General features: G+C 42.5%; 1 protein-coding gene across 1 annotated transcript in view; it reads left to right on the top strand.

Annotated features, from left to right (window-relative positions):
• The first annotated feature begins 924 nt into the window (after window positions 1-924).
• The window catches only part of SETD5 (SET domain containing 5), a 93,013-nt gene continuing 71,774 nt past the window's right edge, over window positions 925-22,163 (top strand). The window contains exon 1 of the mRNA XM_063426740.1: window positions 925-1,216. The gene's annotated coding sequence lies outside the window, so the exon portion shown is untranslated. The remainder of the gene's footprint in view (window positions 1,217-22,163) is intronic.

Raw genomic sequence — 22,163 nt, 5'->3', positions numbered from 1 at the left:
GCGTGGGCTGCTTTTCTGGGCCCAGTTTTTAAACCGAGGTTAACGTTCGGAGCCACAATAACCCTTTCCTGTCTTTTTGTTCCCTCTAAGCCTTTTCTGAAACGGAAGATTGGGCTGGATCTAAGCTCTACAATAGAACTGTATTCACTTTAAAACAAATCATGTAGGTCACTCACTCGCCTGCAAGAGGACTGGCCGAGAGGGCTACTATAATACAGAAGGGTCTATAATACAGAATTGTTATGTAGTGGGTTAAAACAAATGCAGAGCGACGGAGCTTTAAATAATAATAACTGAGCTAAGGTTGCTTATCAAGGAGTATATTATCAGAAATTAAAAATAGGAGAACTGGAAAAATTCTCTAAGTCAGCTATGCTTTCACTTAATTAATTTTGTATAAAAATGTTAAATATTTGAGTACACAATAAATTCTTGTCAATTCACACTAATAAGCCAGGATTGTTTATTCACTATAAATATGGCAAATATATAATAATAATTTAAAAAAAAAAAAAGATCCAGGATGGCTAAAATGATTGTGATTTATGTTATTTTCTATAATTCCTCATTAAGGAACGACACGTCCCATATAGAGCTGCTAAACACTAGGCAGGGTTTATATAACATCCTCTCCCCTCGGCTTCTCTCCTCCGACTGTGGGAAAAACAGCTCAGAGCGCGGGTGTCACTGCGTCTCGTGACTGCCTCGCCTTGACGGACACCACTAGCCGCCCAGTAGGCGTGAGGGTGGCGGTCGGCCATCCAATGGCACGGCAGCTGGTGGGCGTGGTCACGACGCCCCTCCTTCAGTTCCCGCCGCCCCTGCCGCCGGAGCCGGGGATCCCCGTGTGGTCAGTTGAGTTTCCGCCCGTGGAGGTAGAGAGTGTGCGGGGGGAGGGGAGGCGGTGTGTGGATCGGCTGTCTATGCGGATTGGGGGGGTGGGGGAGCTGGCTTGTTGGGGGAGCCCCCCCAAAATTACACAAACTAAGCAACGGAGAGCTACGGCTGGCAGGCCTCTCATCCACTGGAGCCCAAAGGATATACAAAGCCTGGGAGCCCTCGAACGCTGGCCCGCTGGAGCTGGAGCTGCTCCCGGGCTGAGGCTTTCAGGAAACACCGCGGCTTCACTAGAGGCCTAGTAGCTTTTTGGACCCTGGGAAAGTGTAAAGCGGGATTTTGCTGTGGGACCGAGGTGGACATACTGTGGGAGGGACGGGTAAGTGACTTTGACATTCTCCCAGGCATATTCTATCTGATTTTTACACAAAAAGTAGGTTGTTTCCTTCAAACCTGTCAGGGTCAGCGCTTTGTAGAGCCAGGTACTCTGTGTGGCTGGGTATGTGTCAGGAATGCAGTGTGAACTTGTTTGTGGTTGTTTTTCAGTTACTTTTGCAGCTTTTAACCACATTCTCACAGCAGTGAATGATTTCCTGAGGTGCTGTGTGGGACCCTGATATGGCAATGCCAGGGTGCCATGGACTCTGTGTAACCCTAAAATGGCAATGCTAAGGTGCCCTGTGCTGTGTGGGACCCTGAGATGGCAATGCTAAGGTGCCCTGTCCTGTGTGGGACCCTGAGATGGCAATGCTAAGGTGCCTTGTGCTGTTTGGGACCCTGAGATGGCAATGCTAAGGTGCCCTGTGCTGTGTGGGACCCTGAGATGGCAATGCTAAGGTGCCCTGTCCTGTGTGGGACCCTGAGATGGCAATGCTAAGGTGCCCTGTGCTGTGTGGGACCCTGAGATGGCAATGCTAAGGTTCCCTGTGCTGTGTGGGACCCTGAGATGGCAATGCTAAGGTGCCCTGTGCTGTGTGGGACCCTGAAATGGCAATGCTAAGGTGCCCTGTGCTGTGTGGGACCCTGAAATGGCAATGCTAAGGTGCCCTGTGCTGTGTGGGACCCTGAGATGGCAATGCTAGGGTGCCTTGTGCTGTGTGGGACCCTGAGATGGCAATGCTAGGGTGCCTTGTGCTGTGTGGGACCCTGAGATGGCAATGCTAGGGTGCCTTGTGCTGTGTGGGACCCTGAGATGGCAATGCTAGGGTGCCTTGTGCTGTGTGGGACCCTGAGATGGCAATGCTAGGGTGCCTTGTGCTGTGTGGGACCCTGAGATGGCAATGCTAGGGTGCCTTGTGCTGTGTGGGACCCTGAGATGGCAATGCTAGGGTGCCTTGTGCTGTGTGGGACCCCGAGATGGCAATGCTAGGGTGCCTTGTGCTGTGTGGGACCCCGAGATGGCAATGCTAGGGTGCCTTGTGCTGTGTGGGACCCCGCGATGGCAATGCTAGGGTGCCTTGTGCTGTGTGGGACCCTGCGATGGCAATGCTAGGGTGCCTTGTGCTGTGTGGGACCCTGCGATGGCAATGCTAGGGTGCCTTGTGCTGTGTGGGACCCTGCGATGGCAATGCTAGGGTGCCTTGTGCTGTGTGGGACCCTGCGATGGCAATGCTAGGGTGCCTTGTGCTGTGTGGGACCCTGCGATGGCAATGCTAAGGTGCCTTGTGCTGTGTGGGACCCTGAGATGGCAATGCTAGGGTGCCTTGTGCTGTGTGGGACCCTGAGATGGCAATGCTAGGGTGCCTTGTGCTGTGTGGGACCCTGAGATGGCAATGCTAGGGTGCCTTGTGCTGTGTGGGACCCTGAGATGGCAATGCTAGGGTGCCTTGTGCTGTGTGGGACCCTGAGATGGCAATGCTAGGGTGCCTTGTGCTGTGTGGGACCCTGAGATGGCAATGCTAGGGTGCCTTGTGCTGTGTGGGACCCTGAGATGGCAATGCTAGGGTGCCTTGTGCTGTGTGGGACCCTGCGATGGCAATGCTAAGGTGCCTTGTGCTGTGTGGGACCCTGCGATGGCAATGCTAAGGTGCCTTGTTCTGTGTGGGACCTTGAGCTGGCAATGTCTGGGTGTCTTGAGCTCTGTGGGACCCTGGCCTGGCAATATCAGGGTACTCTGGACTGTCTGTGAGCCTGATATGGCAATATCAGGGTACTCTGGACTGTCTGTGAGCCTGATATGGCAATATCAGGGTACTCTGGACTGTCTGTGAGCCTGATATGGCAATATCAGGGTACTCTGGACTGTCTGTGAGCCTGATATGGCAATATCAGGGTACTCTGGACTGTCTGTGAGCCTGATATGGCAATGCCTGGGTGCCCTGTGCTGTGTGTGTGACCCTGAGATGGCAATGCAAGGCCCTGAGGAGCTTTGTGTGCCCTGTACCTTATACTGGGTAATGTGAACCTCTGGACTGGCAATTAAACTCTAATGGACTTTCTTTGGACAGCCCCACTCACCTGGATCCCAGTGTTAGCAGTTTTATTTTTTATATTAAGTGTGAACCCCAGTACTGGTAGTCCTATCTTCTAATGGGACATGTGAATCCTGGTATGTATTCCCTGTTCTGGCAATCTCATCCTCTAATGGGCTCTGTTAAATTCATGTGCTGGTAAACACGCAAATTAACTGTTTGTACCCTTGTGCTTGCAACCTTTCTCTGTGTATAAGAACCCCTGTACTGGCTATACCACACTCTTAAGCTTTGTGAATCTTTGTATGTATCTTTGCACTCCCAAGCACTCTCTTAAATGGGTTCTGTGAATCCTTGGATTTTTCAAATGGGCTGTGTAAACCCATGTACACCTTTGTTGGCAAATCTATTCTCTGGTTGTGTGATCCTGTAAGCTGTGCTTCCATATGTTTTAATACCATTCTGTTTGATCTACGTCAGTGATCTGTGTTGATAGTTTTTTTCTTATAATTATGTATATATTTTTTAATCACGTTTTGATTGGGGCTACAATCAAGAGTTAAGACTTAGGAAAGCAGGATCATTTAATAGTCAAAGAGGACTTCAATTGACTGTGGTGGTATTGCTGTGCTGGTAGTCCTATTTTCTAAACTCTGTGCTGCCAGTCTTACTCTGTATGGTTATTTGAATTTCACTGTGTATCAGGTTTTTCTGGGGATCCAGAAAACCTGATGCAGCCAGCCCCATAAATCTCTTTGCTGCTTAGTATACCCCTGTGTGTTTCCTTGTCCTGGCAATCAGTGGCAAGCACTCTGTTTTTATCCTTGTTGAATTCGTACTAATCTGGGTCTCTGTGTACCCCTGTGCTTGCACTTATATTTTCTGTGGGGCTATATTTACTCGTGCTGGTGATTGCAGTCTCTGTGGGGGTTTTCTATCCATGTGTTGGTGCTTCCTCTCTGCGGAACTGTTTCTACTCTGTGCTGGCAGTCCATGCATGTATACATGTGATAGCAATTCCCTGTTTCTGCAGGGCTGTGTGTATCATCCATGTGCTAGCAGTTCCACTCGTTGTGGGACCTTAATAATGGTTGTGCTTCAAGTACTCCCCTTTGTGGCTCTGTGTCCATGTGCTACCAATTCCAGTTTCTGATGTTGTGCATTCCTATGCTAACAATATGTTTTCTAGAGCTCTCTGTACCCCCATGTTTAGAAACCTTTTTTGTTACAGATACCCCTGTTTATCGGTTTGTGTGCCTCTCTCATGGCAGACTTATACTCTACGGTCTGCATGTACCTATGTTCCTTGTGCTTCTAGTCTCCATTTTTACAAAGCTGTATGGTACCATGCTTTGGCAGTCATACTCTCCATACATTTATTATTTTCCTTCTTCTGGTGCCCCCACTCTCTGTGAGACTGTATGTACCCCTATTCTTTTAATACGATTTTTTAACAAGGCTTTCGCACTGCTGACCATACCATTCTCTAGGGAGGTTGGTGCATATCCATACAATACATATTATACTTTCTGTGGGACTGTGTTTGGCCTAAATTAGTACCCTGTGTTTTGGGATTAGTCTTTCTGGTGTAAATGTGCCCCCGTGTGTATGTTCTATGGGATGGTATGTACCTCTCTGTCATGCATTGCCATTATCACACTTTTGGACAGTTTATCCCTTTATTCCTGGTTGAAGTCTCTATGGTTCTGTGTGTACCCATTTGCCTTACATGGCTGTTCTCAATGCCATTGTGTCTACCATTGTTCTGATAATCCTTATCTGTTATTTGTACTGTTGGTGCGATTTGCAGCCTATCCCAGTCTCTCTGATGCTGCTTGTACTATTATGTTAGGTTTACCAAGCCATACAAGGTTGTTTTTCTGTTCCCAGTCTCTGTTGGAAGTGTATACTCATGCTGGCAATTGCAGCATTCTCTCTGTACTCCTTTGTAGGCAGTCCCAATCTGTTGTGGCCCTGTGTAATCCCACATGTGCAGCCCCAGTCTCTTGGAGTCCTGGGTACCCTCATGTTGGCAATCTTAGTTTCTGTGGGGACATGGGTAACCCCGTTTGGCAATCCATGTCTCTGTTGAGCTCTTCATACCCCTATGTTGGGAATCCCAGTCTCTGTGGGGCCCTGTGTACCCTTTTGGCAGTCCCAATCTCCATGGTGCCATGTGTACACCGATTGGCAGTCCTAGTCTCTGTAAAGACATGTGTGTCCCTGTGTAGGCAATCCCAGTCTCTGTGGGGGCAATGTGCAGCCTATTCCAGTCTTGATCAGTCTATTTGTACTCCATAATGTTCAGTGAATAATATCCTGTGTGTGTCAGCCTTCATCCAGTTCTGGTCTCTGGATAGTTTTATGTATCCTTGTGCTTTCAGTATTGGGACCTTTTCATGGAGTTAAAATTAATATTATTGACATACATAGCGCCAACTTATTCCACATCCCTGTACAATTTTGTTTGTTTATGTATTTGGGGTGCAAGGAGTAGACCTTGATGTTATTGAAGACATGCTGTGCTGAATGCTCGTAAGATTTAATTGATTGATTTATTTTAGACAATTTTGGGGGCAAGGATGGATTTCCTTCTGTAAAGATTCCTGGCACTCACAGTGGTGCCTAATATGGGGTTCTGCGTTACTGCAGTAAACCTAGATTCGCACAGCCACCTTCCATACTTCCCAGTCTGTACTGTGAGGCTGTTCAAAATGCACCCTCCCCCGCCCCCTCGCACAAGTGTCCAGGAGGAAGGAGTATCTGCTGGTTTAGTTTAACCTCCATTTCTTTTGTAATGCCGATAAAGCTGAAAAGTGGTTTGCGGGGCCTTGGGTTCTGCTCAAAATTCTATTTTGAGACCTGCTTTGCGCTAACAAACTATAGTATAAAGCATTTTATTTAACGTAATCTTGCTATCATGTTATAAACTTTATTAGTGATGTAGCCTCAAAAGACGAGGTGCTTGCTGGCAGTCTATTTGCATGTTTTCTTACCACTTAGATGAGATCTAGCTTATTATTTTTTTGACAAACTGAGAACTGTTCTAGGCTTTTGTAAGAGTAGTTTGTTATAATTGGACCTACCATATCAATGCTAATTTCCGTTCAGTGTTTTCACATGTACAACCAACCTTTACACCTCCCCCCTCCACAGTGCTAAAGCCAGTCTTTTGGAATTCCTTTCATGATCCTTATTCTTTTCGTCTCCATTTACATGGAACAATCCTCAATGCGATGTGATGCAGTGTATCTGTTACTGCAAACACAGGGTACTTTGTATTTTGGGTTACCCTTTTTGCTGTTCAGTATAGCTCTCTTCGAGGTATCTTGGTTCATGGGTTTATTGAGACTGTAGAGGTGGTCTCCTCAAATGTGACTTCAATTATTTAAAATAATACCGCGTAAAAATATTACCATTATTATTTATTGGTGGATTAAGCGGGTGTATTTTAATTCTTGCTGCATTTTAATATATCTTGCAGTTGTTTGGGCTCTTGTGTATTACTGGTAGTTTGGCTGCTCAAAGATGTTTTTGTCTGTTCAAGGTCACCAAGACATGCACCAAAGTTTTTAATTCACAGACTGGTATTATCACCCATTATGGGAACCAATACTGAGGCAGAACAACCAGCATATGTTTTCCCAGGAGTAGTTGAGAGTTGTATAGACACCCATTTAGCTGTTTTGACATTGCTTACAAGCTTGTTACTGTATTCATTATATACTTCTTGATAGCTTGATTTGCTATTTGTTATTTCCATGTATTTTATATTGCTTGCCCCCCATACTTATTTTGTAAAAGTTGAGGCAAAGTAATTTCAATGTCTTGGGACCCTCTGGTACTTAACTGCACCAAAAGGTACACAAGTAATCCCCTAAGAAGGTTTTTCTTTATGTAATCTAGACTGGAACAAGAATATGTATTTAATATGATTGAACCATGTTATTTGTGTCTGTGTAACAGATTTTCTGTCTGTTATTAAAATGCCGTATTTAAAGTTTGCAGGACAAATCTACTGCAGTGTGCTAAATTTAAAGCATTCATTTTTCTCCCTCAGATTTCGCAAGGGGTATGTGATTAACAGTTTGCTTGCTGGCAGCAAGGCTGTGCCAAATGGATACAGAGACATTTTAACAGTCTTAATTGTAATGTTAGTTCTATATTGCATGCAGTGTGGCTCCAGTCGTTAAGCAAATGTTATTACTACGTGCGTTTTTGGAATATGTTGCACAATATTGCTTTGATTTAACCCCTTGAGTGCTTTGATTTCGGTGTTTTGGGTTGACAATGACTTTGGTTTCAAAAGTGTTAATACGATACTCCAGGAGCTTTTGGGGAGGAGAGTTTAGGTATAAGCCCACCCCACTGAAGAGCTATTTTTTTTTCTTTTTTTCTCCATATATGTGTTTTTCACACTCAGAGTATTGTGGGGTGATGGGTGTTGCTGAGTTAGATCATGTGCAGGAGATTCAGAGCACGGCCCTGGAGCTGCTGTTGCTATGTGAGAATCTCAAGTGGCTGTCAGTCTCTAGGGAAAAACACAGCGTCCATTAGCACTGCTGGTCCAGAAAAGGGTTGGCAGCGCTGTAATTTGGTGATGGCTGGTTTGTTTTAGCCATCTGTGTGGGTTTTTTGCTTGTTTGTATGCCCGCCCCCCCCCCCCCTTCCAATAGCAGCATCTCTATAGTTAACAGCCTAGCTATGGTATACAATTATTTATATAGCGCCAACATAGTCTGTAGCATGGCACAATAGTAAACAAGACAATACTTACAAAACATGATTGACATACTGGAACAGTAGGGCCCTTCCTATACAGCCTTCCAATCTAAAATATGAAGGTATAACGTTTAATGTCGGTTTCACCATTTACTTATTTGAGTGCAAAAAAATATAAAAATCTGCCGTACTTTCTGTATGTAGAGCTTTTTTTGCTCACAGATTTGGTTACTGAAATATTGACCTATAAAGCTTCCACTGAGCACCACACTGGCAATCATCACTTTCTTTTTCTTTAACCCCTTAAGGACACATGACATGTGTGACATGTCATGATTCCCTTTTATTCCAGAAGTTTGGTCCTTAAGGGGTTAAAGGGACACTATAGTCACCTGAACAACTTTAGCTTCATGAAGCATTTTTGGTGTATAGAACATGCCCCTGTAGCCTCACTGCTCAATCCTCTGCCATTTAGGAGTTAAATCCCGTTGTTTATGAACCCTAGTCACGCCTTCCTGCATGTGACTTGCACAGCGTTCCATAAACACTTCCTGTAAAGAGAGCCCTATTTAGGCTTTCTTATTGCAAGTTCTGTTTAATAAAGATTTTCTTATCCCCTGCTATGTTAATAGCTTGCTAGACCCTGCAAGAGCCTCCTGTATGCGATTAAAGTTCAATTTAGAGATTGAGATACAATTATTTAAGGTAAATTACATCTGTTTGAAAGTGAAACCAGCTTTTTTTTTTTTCAAGCAGGCTCTGTCAGTCATAGCCAGGGGAGGTGTGGCTAGGGCTGCATAAACAGAAGTGATTTAACTCCTAAATGACAGTGAAATTGCAGGGGAATGATCTATACACTAAAACTGCTTTATTTAGCTAAAGTAATTTAGGTGACTATAGTGTTCCTTTAACCAAGAGATGCTTGCAGCTGTTTTCCATTGCTACAGTGTTTGGTGGAAAGTTTGTGAGCTGTTATCGGAATATCAGCCCCCTAAAATATAATGCTTTTGTACTGATCACTGCCTGCTTCTGTATGCTTGTTCAACCCCTGGTTTTGTCCTGTTCCTTGGGAACTATGCTTGCTTGTCATATTTGTACTTTATATATTGTTTTATGGAATGGGTGTGTGAGGGCTAGGTCATGTTTGTGGCTTGTATTGTTGCGGAGGACTTTTTTTTTTTTAATGTTCTTTTATTTCCATTTTATAGCAAATTATGCTGTAAATATATATAAGGGCTCTGAAATTAACACAAAGTATTTTAATTTCAGTCACTAAAATGTTCTGGGAATTTAAAGTCCCTTTCAAATATGAATAATCTAACAGTTATATACCAGTGCAAAAGAAAGCCTCTGCATAATGACTATTATGTACAGGATTTGTAGGCAATCTAGCATGTGATTGTGGAAAATTGTCATCTCTTTACTAGTCTCTGACAAGTGCAAACTAGCGAGAACACATTGTTTTCCATATTTGTTACGTGAGGGTGGGTTATGTATTAAAAGCTTTTCGGACACTTTGTAATGCAGTCATTTTGCGTTGCGACTAACCCAGCTGTGTTGAACTGTGTTATGACAAACAGATGAGATCCATAGTGTTCTGTCCCCAAACATCTGGCTGCACAGGAAGCACTCTAAAACATGCTTTCTGTTTCTTTGCAATTTTAATGTGGATAGAGAAGGGACTGGCTACAGATAGCTTGATTCATTAGAATTTAGTTCTATGTCTTTATATATCCGTCTATTTACAGATCTTCCAAGGCTTGGCCTTTTTATAGTTTTCGTGCTGTGGCTGCCATTTTTCCTCTTGCATCATCTCTGTAATTTTCTCTCACGCTCACTGTCTGCCCAAGCCTGTACTGTCTATCTCTTCTCTTCTCCTACTCTCTGGTATTCAGACCCTCCCTCCTAACCTAGCCAGCAGTGCTATTGCGTGCTTCCCTGTGTGTAAGTGTAGGTTATATGCCTCCAGTGTATTTCCTCTGCCTCGCCTCGCCTGTGCTGTCTTTCTCCCTTCCCTTTTTGTAACAAGAGCAGTCTGATGAGATGACCAGTATTGAGTCCTGCGAGAGACCTGCAGACTGGGTGAAGGGAGGTGTTTTTTTTTTTTTCTTCTTCTAACACAGGGCACAATACTGTTCTACCTTTCAGCACATTGTCCCATTGGTTAAATGGGGTATGAAGTACTAATTTTCTATTTAAGGAAATATTTTTTTTTTTATGGCGATACCTCCAGAACTGTCATCTAAGACAGGGTTTTTTTTCCGCTCTTCTTTAATGACATAAATACTTTTTTTTATTTTTTACTTCCTCCCTTTGGTTTAAATGCACATTGGCCGGTTTCTCTAAGTATATGAATGACTCAGCACAGTGCTATGTAGGCTTTTTTTTTTCTTTTCCCCCTCTCTCTTTCTGTCCTCTTATTAATGGATAAAATTGTAGTTACATTTTTTTCCCTTTAGGTAGCCTTGCTTCCTTTTGACACAAGTTTCTGAACTGATTTTGTGCTAATTATGCAGTAAAACCTGGCTAGAGACATAAACATAGAAACGTATATTCATACAGAACAGTATGCCTTCTAATTATACATAAGTGTGCACCAAAGAAAAGTTACCTGCACTCTTCACAAATGCATATTTAAACAAATGGAGGTGCTTTAGTTTCTCCAATGGCTATGAGAGACTTTAGCCCACCTGCCACGTCCAGGCAAATCTCTCCAGCGGGTCCTATACTAGCCTTTTACCTTGCTTCCTTGAGCTTCTGGCAAACATATATGTGTGTGTCTTTATCACTTTTGGTATATTGTATATGGCTGGTTGGAGCAATGGCAAAATCTATGTAGTAGAACTGGGAAACCCAGGCTCAAATCCTAGTCAGACCACCTATGTCATTGGGAAATACACCCTTCCTCCCTCCCTCCCTCCTCCCCTCCCCCCTCCCCCTTCCCCCCTTCCTTCCCCTTCCCCTTCCCCTCCCCCCCCCCTTCCTCTTCTCCCTCCCCTCCTCAGACAAGAGTGACAAGAAGTGTCAGGCATAGGAGAAATACTGAGACAAAGTAGTTCTTACTTTGTCTCAGTATATCTCTTGACTGGGTTGAAATTTCTGTCATATGTGTTTCTATGTTTATTACATATTTTTTTTCGTGGGCGTGGGGTGACAATGCTGCTTAATGGAGCAGCCTTTTTATAAGCTAAATGGGGTTCAGAAACCCATTGCAGGCCATCTTCTAAAGTGGTATATAGGGATGTCATTTATTTGAGATAGAAGCTGTGCAGCCCCTTGGTTTAAGATAAGGTTAGCTGTTTTAAAACTAAAAATCTCTTGGGATAGTTGCTGACAATTTTTAGATTGCAAGAGACAGACATATTGAGGACACAGTTTTTCTTTCCCCTCTTACTAGTAGTTGAGGAGAAGTAACTCTAACATTTTTACACAATATCCAAATAAAAAGACAGCAGTAACCTTTTCGGGAGCCCATGGCCCTATCTCTTGGGGTTTGTCGAGCCCAAGCCCTTTTTTGTATGGCATATCAAAACAAAGCACTTTTGTAGTATGGTCTGTAATTACTGTAATATAAATGCTGACTATCAGAATATGAAGCTTCATTCTCTTTGCGTGCTCGCTCCCTTGTGGAAATAATATGCCCTTGATATTTTCAATCATTGTGTTGCTTGGTGCTTTCATTTCTCTAGAGCGGTCATGTCATATTTTTTTCTTTTTTTGTCCCCAACCCCCACCGCCACCCCTCATGAGGTCCTATTGTATTGTTTTTTGTTTTTTGATTTTTAACTGTAGATCTTATTTAAATGCATGGGCATTGCATCCTGGTTGAAAATAAAATGTAAATACACAGTCTATATTAGAAGAAGTGGAAGGGAGCAAGTTACAGTTAATGTGTACCGTTTTTTTTTATCTCTACCTCTTGTGTACACAACTTCATCAAGCTCACCTGCTCATTCACATTTTTTGTGGACCGCATGTTAAATTTCTAAATTGTCTTGTAAATTTGCCCTTGTGTTTCATAAATTGGTTATAAATCGCCTACATTTAGAATTTTGATAAAGCAACTGTTTTTATTATTTCCGGGCATTGTCAATGCTTTGTGTGTTCCAGTTGTTTTTTTTTGCGCCTAAGAAACCAAATTCCCTGTAGATGATAATAGATGGCATGGTGACAGAACTGCCAATCATTAAGCCTGGTCTCAGGTTTCTCCCCACAGTGCACGTGACCTAAGTACTCAAGCACAAAACCCTTCTGAGAACCTTCACAACTGCGCTAATTCTTTGATATGATACAATCTGGAATGTTCGTTTTCAGCAGCCCACTCTAATGTGTTTAGACTGAAGTCTTGAGACCTGTATAAAAGGGAGAAATTGTAACTCTGTAAAGCAATATATGCGTGTGTATGTATGTATATATGTGTGCGCACACACACACACACACACACACACACACACACACCGGCACTCCGAGGATTTATAAAAAGAATCTTCTATTATTCCAAAAAATACATCAATGTTTCAGCTCCTTCATGGAGCTTTCATCAGGTGTCCTGATGAAAGCTCCATGAAGGAGCTGAAACGTTGATGTATTTTTTGGAATAAAAGAAGATTCTTTTTATAAATCCTTGGAATGCCGGTAGATTCTTTTGTTTATATATGTTAGCAACTAGAGCACCAGGTACCATTGAATTTTGTTGGAGTGCAGGAGTTTCCTATATATATATATATATATATATATATATATATATATATATATATATATATATATATATATATATATATATATATATATATATATATATATATATATATATATATATATATATATATATATATATATATCTATATATATATATCTCTTGAAGCAAAATTGGCATTCATTCAGACATATCAACCTCCCGGTATTTGGCACAATAACCAAATGGCAGGTGTTCAGGGCGTAATTGGTTCCACCTGTGACATGACTGAAACATCATTAGGGGTAGACCGATTATTGGTTCTGCCAATTATTAGAGGTGATATTCATCATTTCACCAATAATTGGTATCTGCCTTGTAACATACCGATTATTACTGATAACTTACCTCTCCCAGTCACCATACGCTGTCTTATGGTATCTGGAAACTCTAGCCTGCCAGGTAATGAAGTGCTACATTGTGACCTCACATCACCCATTTCTGTGAGTCCCCACATGCAGAGCTCAGCTGAAGGCAGGGAGGTGAGCCAGTGAATAATCTTTTATTGGGCTGGCTGACCATGATAGGTGAGTGATTGCAGACAACAATCACACTCCTATCAGTAAATGCACTGTACATGCTGGGATCTCATAGATCCCAGCATGTACTTGCTGCCTGAGATTGATAGGGGTGTGATTGCTGTCAGCATGTTCAGTTAATATCAAATTTGTGTAGAATATGTTACTTTTTCAAAACTTTAAATGTGCAGAATAGTGGTACCAGCTATCAGCACTTGGCCCAAAAGGCAACCAATAAGCTGTATCTCCATCGACTCTGGAAAAATTACCACAGTAATAATGTTGAAGCCAGATGTTGCTATTGGTTTAGGACTGGGTTTAAAGGGAGTCTCAGCACAATTTAAAGGAACAGTATAGTGTCATAAATACAAACCTGTCTTTCCAGATATTAAAGAGGACTCAACTTTTCTCCCGCGCCAATCTCACCTTGGCTTGCTCCACCTTCATGGCTGAGATGATCAATTTTTATATCAGCCAATCCAGTGCTTTCCCATAGAAAAGCTTTAGGAGGCTATTGTGCTTGCACGGCACAACGAGAAGCTATACCAATCAGCATCTCCTCATAGATATACGTTAAATCAGTGCATCTCTATGGGGCATGTTCAGCGCCTCCATGCAAAGCGTGGAGACAGAAGCACCTCTAGTGGCAGTCTGTGTGAGATCCACTATTGGTGTAACTAGCCAACAATGTAAACATTACCTTTTCTCTGAAATGGAAATGTTTACAGTTCTAAGGCTGCAAGACATGCTAGAGACACCAGAATCACTACATTACGCTTTAGTGGTTCTGGTGACTATAATGTCCCTTTAAGTGCATTTAGTAGGTTCTAGCCTCATGTTCATGCTCTGGTGTTTTTATTTTATTTATTTATTTATATATTTTTTCCTTGTCAATTTTCTGTAGTTTTGATAACACAAAATTCATCCCCATTAGCAACACATCCTCTTTTCACAAAATATTTTCCCAATCGAAAAGTACGCAATGTAGCCTAGCCATGTCAGATAGTAGTGAGCTGAGCTGCTGGTGTCACAATGCCCACAGCCAATTATAATCATTTTTATCTGTTTAATATCTTTCATCAAAGTTGTGCAAAGGGACAGGTGGCAGATCATAGGAGGACAATGACTGTGGGGTGTAGTTATGTCAGCAGATCAGCTCATCCTAAAATGTCCTTTTAACACCACTCATCAGCGTTAATCATGCAAACTCCCGTATTGCTTGTTTAAAAACAAACAAAATGGAGCCATCTTGAAATTATCAGGCCTGTTGTAATTTTACCCCCATTTTATAGTTCAATTGTGTCATTAGCTTGTTTTTTTTTCCAAAAAGACATTAACATGCGTTTATATTTATTTAAGGGGAAACTCCAGTGCCAGGAAAACAATCAGTTTTCCTGGCACTGGAGGTTCCCTCTCCCTCCCACCCCCCAATCCCTGGTTATTGAAGGGGTGAAAACCCCTTCAGTCACTTACCAGAGGCAGCGACGATGTCCCTCGTCGCTGTCTCCTCCTCCGCGCCGCTCCTCCTTCTGATTCCGTCAGCCGGTAGGCGAGACTGATTCCGCCCACCAGCCGAGGAGACCTAATGCGCATGCGGGGCAATGCCGCGCGCATTAGGTCTCCCCATACGAAAGCATTGAAAACGAATTTCAATGCTTTCCTATGGGGAAATGAGTGACGCTGGAGGTCCTCACACAGCGTGAAGACGTCCAGCGACACTCTAGCACAGGTTTCCTGTGCTAGAAATCAGGAAGTGACCTCTAGTGGCTGTCTAGTAGTATAATTACAGTTGCAGGGTTAGGAGTAGTGGAAGTTGGCACCCAGATCACTCCAATGGGCAGAAGTGGTCTGGGTGCCTGGAGTGTCCCTTTAAGCATGTTTAAACTAGACATTTTAGGTACAGTATATGTGTGTTGTATTATCAATTTCACTTTTATTTTTGTTACAGTCAGGGCCAGATTTAGCTGAAAAGAGGCCCCAGGCTATTCCACTTATGAGGCCCTTTCACCTCCCATTTTCAAGCTTGTAAATTACATGAGAGACAATAAAATAAATCATTACTGTGATATATATCAATATATTAAATGAAACATGTTGTGATTGGTACTAACCTTTATAAAAAATGTGGCACGGATAATAAATAAAAAAAAAAAGTCGAGATGAGGAGGAGGAGGGGGGGTGATTTGTGAGAGGAGGGGGGGGGGTGATGAAGAGAGGGGGTTGACTAAAACAATCACCTTAAATCCCTGGTGGTCCAGTGGGTGCTGCCTGGTGGTCCGGTGTCCCTCATTTCCGGTCTGCAGCTCCGCAGAGCTGCAGACCATGGATCTCGCGAGACCCAATCAGAGCGTTGCCGTGGTAACCCGCGGCAGTGCACACGAGATCCATGGTCTGCAGCTCTGCACATTGCGGAGCTGCAGACCGCCGGTCTCGGCGATCGCGGCAGGAGGGGCATTGCAGTCTGCCCTGGGCACCCCCCTAGTAAGTGGCACCCGGGGCGGACCCCCTCCGCCCCCTTTTAGTACGCCACTGGTCATATCATATGCGTAGAATTTCTCCTTATTTTTGGTTCAGTGTGTTAGTGTTCACTGTTTTTAGAATAGTGTAATTTTAATTTTGCTAACAAGTTGAATGTAGGCCCCTCTTGATCTTGAGGCCCTAGGCTGAAGCCTAGTTAGCCTATAGGAAAATCCGGCCCTGGTTACATTGCTTATATTTACGTGATTTGTTTTAACTGATTAAGGAAGAATCATTAGTGTAAGCTTTTCTTGAAATCCTCATAAACTAAGGAGAGTTGTTTGTGGTGGTGTTCTCATGTTCAAACACTTTTTTGGGGGGTATATGAAAAGTGTCTTCTCTGATTTATCAAGTTCTTTAGTTGATGGATTCTCACGCTCTCTCTTTCTTACATTTCTTTTTATGTGTGTGTGTATATGTATATATATATATATATATATATATATATATATATATATATATATGTATATATATGTGTGTGTGTATATTATATATGTATTTTATACTGAACTAATAATGGGAAAGTGTTTTTGAAAAGTATCAAAACAATAAGATTGTGTTGATATTGACTGCTCATCGTCAGCTGTGTTCATGGATATCAAGCGATAGATTAAAAAAAAAAAAAAAGGCCATACCTGTCCACCCCTTTTCATGTGCAGCACTAACATCCTAGTTGGTGCCGTGCATCATCCATTCAAATGCTTCTTGTAGATGAGCATTAAGGATGAAGTGTGCTTATGCGATTATCAAATTCTCTTCTTACTCATTCAGAAATGGCAAGATGAGCAACGACTCCTTTCTCTGTTCATGCCTCACCCACCTGCTATAATGTGCTGTCACCCCTCCTTCTCGTCTTCATTTTGCAATCCCCAGCCAGAAGTAAAGGCTTGGTGCACATGTGCCAAAGGTGTTCAGAATAGCCCGTCCGTGCATGCGTGTCAGTTTAAACAGTCTATTCAGATGAAAGGAAGTGTTTACATTGCGGCCTAGTAATACCTCTAGTGGCAGTCACTCAAACTGCCTCTAGAGGTTCTTACTTTCTTTCAATGCCTCCACCATGCAATGCATGTCTATAAGGGGGAAGCATTGGATTGGCTAAGATCGTCAAGGTTGACGAACTCCGCCGTTGTGGTGGGGCCTGCATTCTTTTGCTCAACCAGCTGCCTCCCTCAGCTCTTCATGCTCCATGAGCCTCCCATCGCAGTCAGTAGCTAACCTTGGAGCTGAACTGGCTCACAAATCCCAGGCGCAAGGACAAATATCCTAGTCACCATGGCGACCTGTCCTTTCGTGACTTGCCCAGGGACAATTACTTGTGAAGTGGTCTGACTGAGATTCGAACCTGGGTTTTCTGCTTGTTTTACCTCTGCTCTAATTAGCCAATAATGTTCCATTACCTTTTTTACTTACTGTTACTCTGTGTGCTACTTATATACTATACTATATATATATTTTATTTTTTATATCAAGTAAATGGTGACGCAAAGTTAACCAAAGTAAAGTTACTGGTTGGTTAAAAAACAAACAAAAAACGCAGTGTTTCCACTAGGGGTCGACCGATTATCTGTTGTACCGATATCAGCCGATATTCAGTATTTTCGGCAATATTGGTATCGATCAATAAAGATGCTTATATTTCGCGATAATACATAACAGGACCGCCGGGCCCATTACAAGCCTGCAACAAGCTGTTACTTACCTTCTCAGCAGCTCCCTGTGTAAGTCTCGCAGCCGCAGAGCGTTGCCACGGGTTACCATGGCAACACTCCGCGCAGCACGCAGACCGCGAGATTTACACAGGGAGCTGAAGGAGCTGCTGGGAAGGTAAGTAAGAGTGTGCTGTGGGCCCCCCACTGCTCAATACATGCCACTGGACCACCAGGGAATGCCATATACCCCTTCAGAAACACACACTGCATTTTTTTTCCCAATATATCTATGTATTTATGTGTGTGTGTGTGTGTGTGTGTGTGTGTGTGTGTGTGTGTGTGTATATATACACACTCTGCATTCACTATACTCCCACTACACAAACACTGAATTCACTATACTCCCACTACACAAACACTGAATTCACTATACTCCCACTACACAAACACTGCATTCACTATACTCACACTACACAAACACACTGCATTCACTATACTCACGCTACACAAACACACTGCATTCACTATACTCACGCTACACAAACACACTGCATTCACTATACGCACGCTACACACACTGCATTCACTATACGCACGCTACGCACACTGCATTCACTATACGCACACTGCATTCACTATACTCACACTACACACACTGCATTCACTATATATACACACTACACAAACACTCACTGCATTCACTATACACATCACACACCCTGCATTCATTATATACACACTGCATCCACTACACGCACAGACACACAGCTCCCCTGTCTAAACACTGCATGTATATTTTGTGCATTTACCGTTAGAAATAATTTATTTTTTCAAAATGGTAAATGTACAGAATATCGGCAAGTTATCGACTATCGGTCTGAAAGTTCACAGATTATCGGTATCTGCTCTAAAAAAACAATAACTGTGGATCCCTAGATTCCACTGGCCATTCTGAACAAGTCAATAATTAAACACAATATGTAGGCATTATAATTAAACAGATTGTAATTTTATGCTTGCTGTTATTTAATAAATGTTCATCAGCCCCCTTTCCTACTTATATTTTTTAACTCTTATCGCTTTCTCCTCACGGTTTCTTTTTTCATTTTCATCTATAGCTAACTACAGACATTTGTTATGGTGCCCAAACAGAAAAGTTGCGAGTTCTCTCATTCAGGGCTCTCAAACTCCACTAGCCATTGGTGGTTAAAAATGTAGCCATGGTGAGTAGAAATCCATTCCTAAAGGGTATACTATGGCATGCAGTATTTTTGTTTGTTTTTAATCCTGTTCACTGTATGGTGTCTGTGAAGAGTTTGATAAGATTGTTCTGTCTGAACAGCCTGCCCCAATGTATATTTTTTTTTTTAATATACATTTTTTGTCCCCCCTCCCTGCTTGTTACCTGGCCAGGGAGGGGGGCTATGACAGTCCCTGGTGGTCAGGCGGCATGGATGTGCAGTGGGGGCCAGCAGCAAGCTTTGACTTACCTTTCCAGCAGCTCCCTTCTGCTCCCTGTGTAAATCTTGCGGCTCTGACGGCCGCGGGACTCGCGAGATTTAGACAGGGAGCTGCTGGAAAGGGAAGTCACAGCTGCCCCCTCCCCCCCCCCCCCAAGACCGCTGGGCTTGTAATGAGCACCGGCGGTCCTGTTATGTATTATCGGCAATATCGGTATCTATATTGTCCGGTACCGATATTGCAGAAAATACCGAATATCGGCTGATAATATCGGCAAAAACGATAATCGGTCGATCCCTATAAAGCAGGGTGGGCAATCTGCGGCCCTTCAGATGTTTTGGACTACATCTCCCTTTGATGCTTTGCTAGCATTATGGCCCTTAGAGCATTACGGGAGATGTAGTCAAAAACATCTGGAGGGCCGCAGATTGCCCACCCCTGTACTAAAGGATACTTATTTTAAGAGGTTTGTGCTGGTTTTTATTTCTCTCTCCACTATAGTAGAATTTTGGCACTAGTTTCCTTACATGCTCTTATACATTTTTCAGAGGATTTTACTTATTTTGTACTACACAAAATCCTTTAAGGTAGATCCCTAGAGTTTGGAGAACTATAACTCCCATTATGCTTTGTCAGGCTGCAGGTGGTAACTGGCAGATGTCTCTTTTTGGTCAGTTCCTGTGGACTTATGAACACCCTCTCTTTTGCTTCATGTTTGTATTGAATCTTACGTGTCTAGAGCTGCATTAAGTAATTTTATTTGTGTGTATTTATTATCTTAAGGGTACGCTGTAGGCACTGTAAATGCTTCATCTAATTCTAGTGGTTATATTGTCTGGAGTCCCTTGGCGCCATGCTTCCATTCAGCATTAAACCGTTTTTAATGTTTTAACCCCTTCTCAGTGTTAGGATGTGTGATCATATCCTGGAATGCATGGGCTTTAAACGGTTACTCGAGGCACCATGACCGATTCAGTGATTTGAAGTGGTCCTAGTGCTTGGATTCTGTATTTGCAGTTTTTACCATTGAATGTTTAACTCCTTTGCTGCCAAAGGTGTTAGTCCATCTGCTGCAGAGTCATTGCGGTGTCATTGGGCAGCCCGGAGCTAGAATTTTGATGCACAGAACCTTACTCAGCACCTGAGTGGTCATTTGACACTTTCAGCCAATGAATGAGTAGCATGTTTGACGTCTGGCTTCTGCAGCTTATAAACTGTGCTTCGTAGGAGAACTGGAGTTTTGCATGGCCAAATAAAAAAAGCTAACCATTTGTAAAACATTTTGCCCCATTACTGGAGAAAAACTCCAGGATACTACTAACTTACAGTGGGCTGTAGTGGTTATGATGGTTGGAGTAACCCTTTAACATGTCATTACATCCAAACACACTTGTCCTCCAAGTCTGATTGGGGGACTTGTCTGGCAATCAAAACAGTCCTCTAGGAGCCACGTGATTGTGCGGTCACCCTATGTCCCAACCAATGAATTCAAACATTTGCTGTACTCATTGACTGCCTCTCTCTTTCCTTACTATGATCTATGGATAGCAAAGCAGAGATCATTGCTACAGTGCCTCTAACATTCTAACAATGTTAAGGAAATACAAAACATGTAACAATATCACTGTTATAGTAGTAGGACTGTTTATATTTTTTGGGTGTCATCTTTTTGGCTTTTTAAAATGTATATATATATTTTTTTTTTGTGTGTTTTTTTTTGTTTTAAATCCTGTTCACTGTATGGTGTCTGTGAAGAGTTTGGTAAGATTGTTCTGTCTGAACAGCCTGCCCCAATGTATATTTTTTTTGTTTGTCTTTTTGTTAAACATTCTCTTGTGAATCAGAGAGTGACTCATTTTATATAGCAGATAGTGACACTTATCACCTCTAATGTAGAGCCATTGAGTGAGGCATCCAGCCTAACCATGTACAAAATGGTGCTCAGAACCAGTCCTCATGAAGATTTGGTACCCCCAAACTTAGCTGCTACTGCAAATAGTGTGGTATCTCCTCTTATCCATGAGGAAATGTATCTCTCCTCTGATTTCTCACCACCGCTCTTGACTCTTGACTCGTGTCTCAACTGGATGGCTGCTTATTTCCTTAAGCTGAACCTGTCCAAAACAGAACTTGTGCTGCACCGTTCCTATGGAACGCCCTTCCCCTCTATTAGACTTTCACCCAATCTCCACTCCTTCGAAAAAATCTTTAAAAAAGTACTTCTTTAGGAAAGCATATCAATTAAACTGTGAACAGCTTTCCCTCCCCACACCCCGATTCCTCTCCTGAAACTGTCATCGAAACAAAACACTAAGCCCTCCATGAACACTATCTTAGCAACCTACTTTTTTACTCTTACCTTTTGTGTCATATTACCCCACTCCCTCTAGCATGTAAGCTCATTGAGCTGGGCCCTCAATCCCTCTGTTCCTGTGTGTACAACTAGTTTGGTTACAAATACGTGTCTGTTGGTCCACTCATTGTACAGCGCTATGGAACTTGGCGCTTTATAAATAATGGTGATAAAGGCTACCACCTAGGGTTACAACTAAAACCTGTATAGGTTTACTAAATTAAATTCACATTATTTTGCCTGTGGCACAATGCACAAAACACAAAGGTTTACCCCAGAAACTGACATACGGCTAAAATGGTAAAGCACAACTGTTTTGCACCACAATGACCGAGAAAAGGCAGTATTTGCATTGCTGCCTAGTAACACTACTTGTGACAGTGACTCAGATGGCCACTAGAGGCGCTTCCTGTCTCAGTGTCTCCACGCTCTGCATGGAGGCACTGAGTGTTCCCCATAGAGATGAATTAATTGGTGCAGCTTGGCATTGGTGCAGCTTGGCATTTTGTCACCCATGTGCAATAATTGCCTCCCAATGCTTTCCCACCTCATTAAGAATGATTTCTCCACCACATCTCCAACAGTTATATATTTGATTGGGTTACATCTTGGATATTTTATAGGGCGTCAGGTACGATTTCTTCATTATCTTATATTGACATTCAACTAAGTTTAAAGTGAGTGTTTTCTTGTATAGCTTTAAATGAGCAACACCATTCCTTTTCAGTTATTTCTATATCTAATTCCTTGATCCATTTATTATCATGAAAGGTTTATTGTTGATGGAAAATATTAATTTGTTTGATTTTGATGTCACCTTTTTAACATCTTTTTTTATGAGAATATCGTTTCTATTGGGTTAGTAATTATATTCGAATTCCTCAATAAGGCTTTAGATAAAAAAAAAAAAAATCTTAAAAAGTTAAAAGTTCTTTATTAGGAAGTTGAAATTTGCCCATA

The sequence above is a fragment of the Pelobates fuscus genome, chromosome 7, assembly GCF_036172605.1.
Source record: "Pelobates fuscus isolate aPelFus1 chromosome 7, aPelFus1.pri, whole genome shotgun sequence".
NCBI lineage: Eukaryota > Metazoa > Chordata > Amphibia > Anura > Pelobatidae > Pelobates > Pelobates fuscus.
The sequence above is the reverse complement of the archived record's forward strand: the minus strand, read 5'-3'. Positions and strand labels throughout refer to the sequence as shown.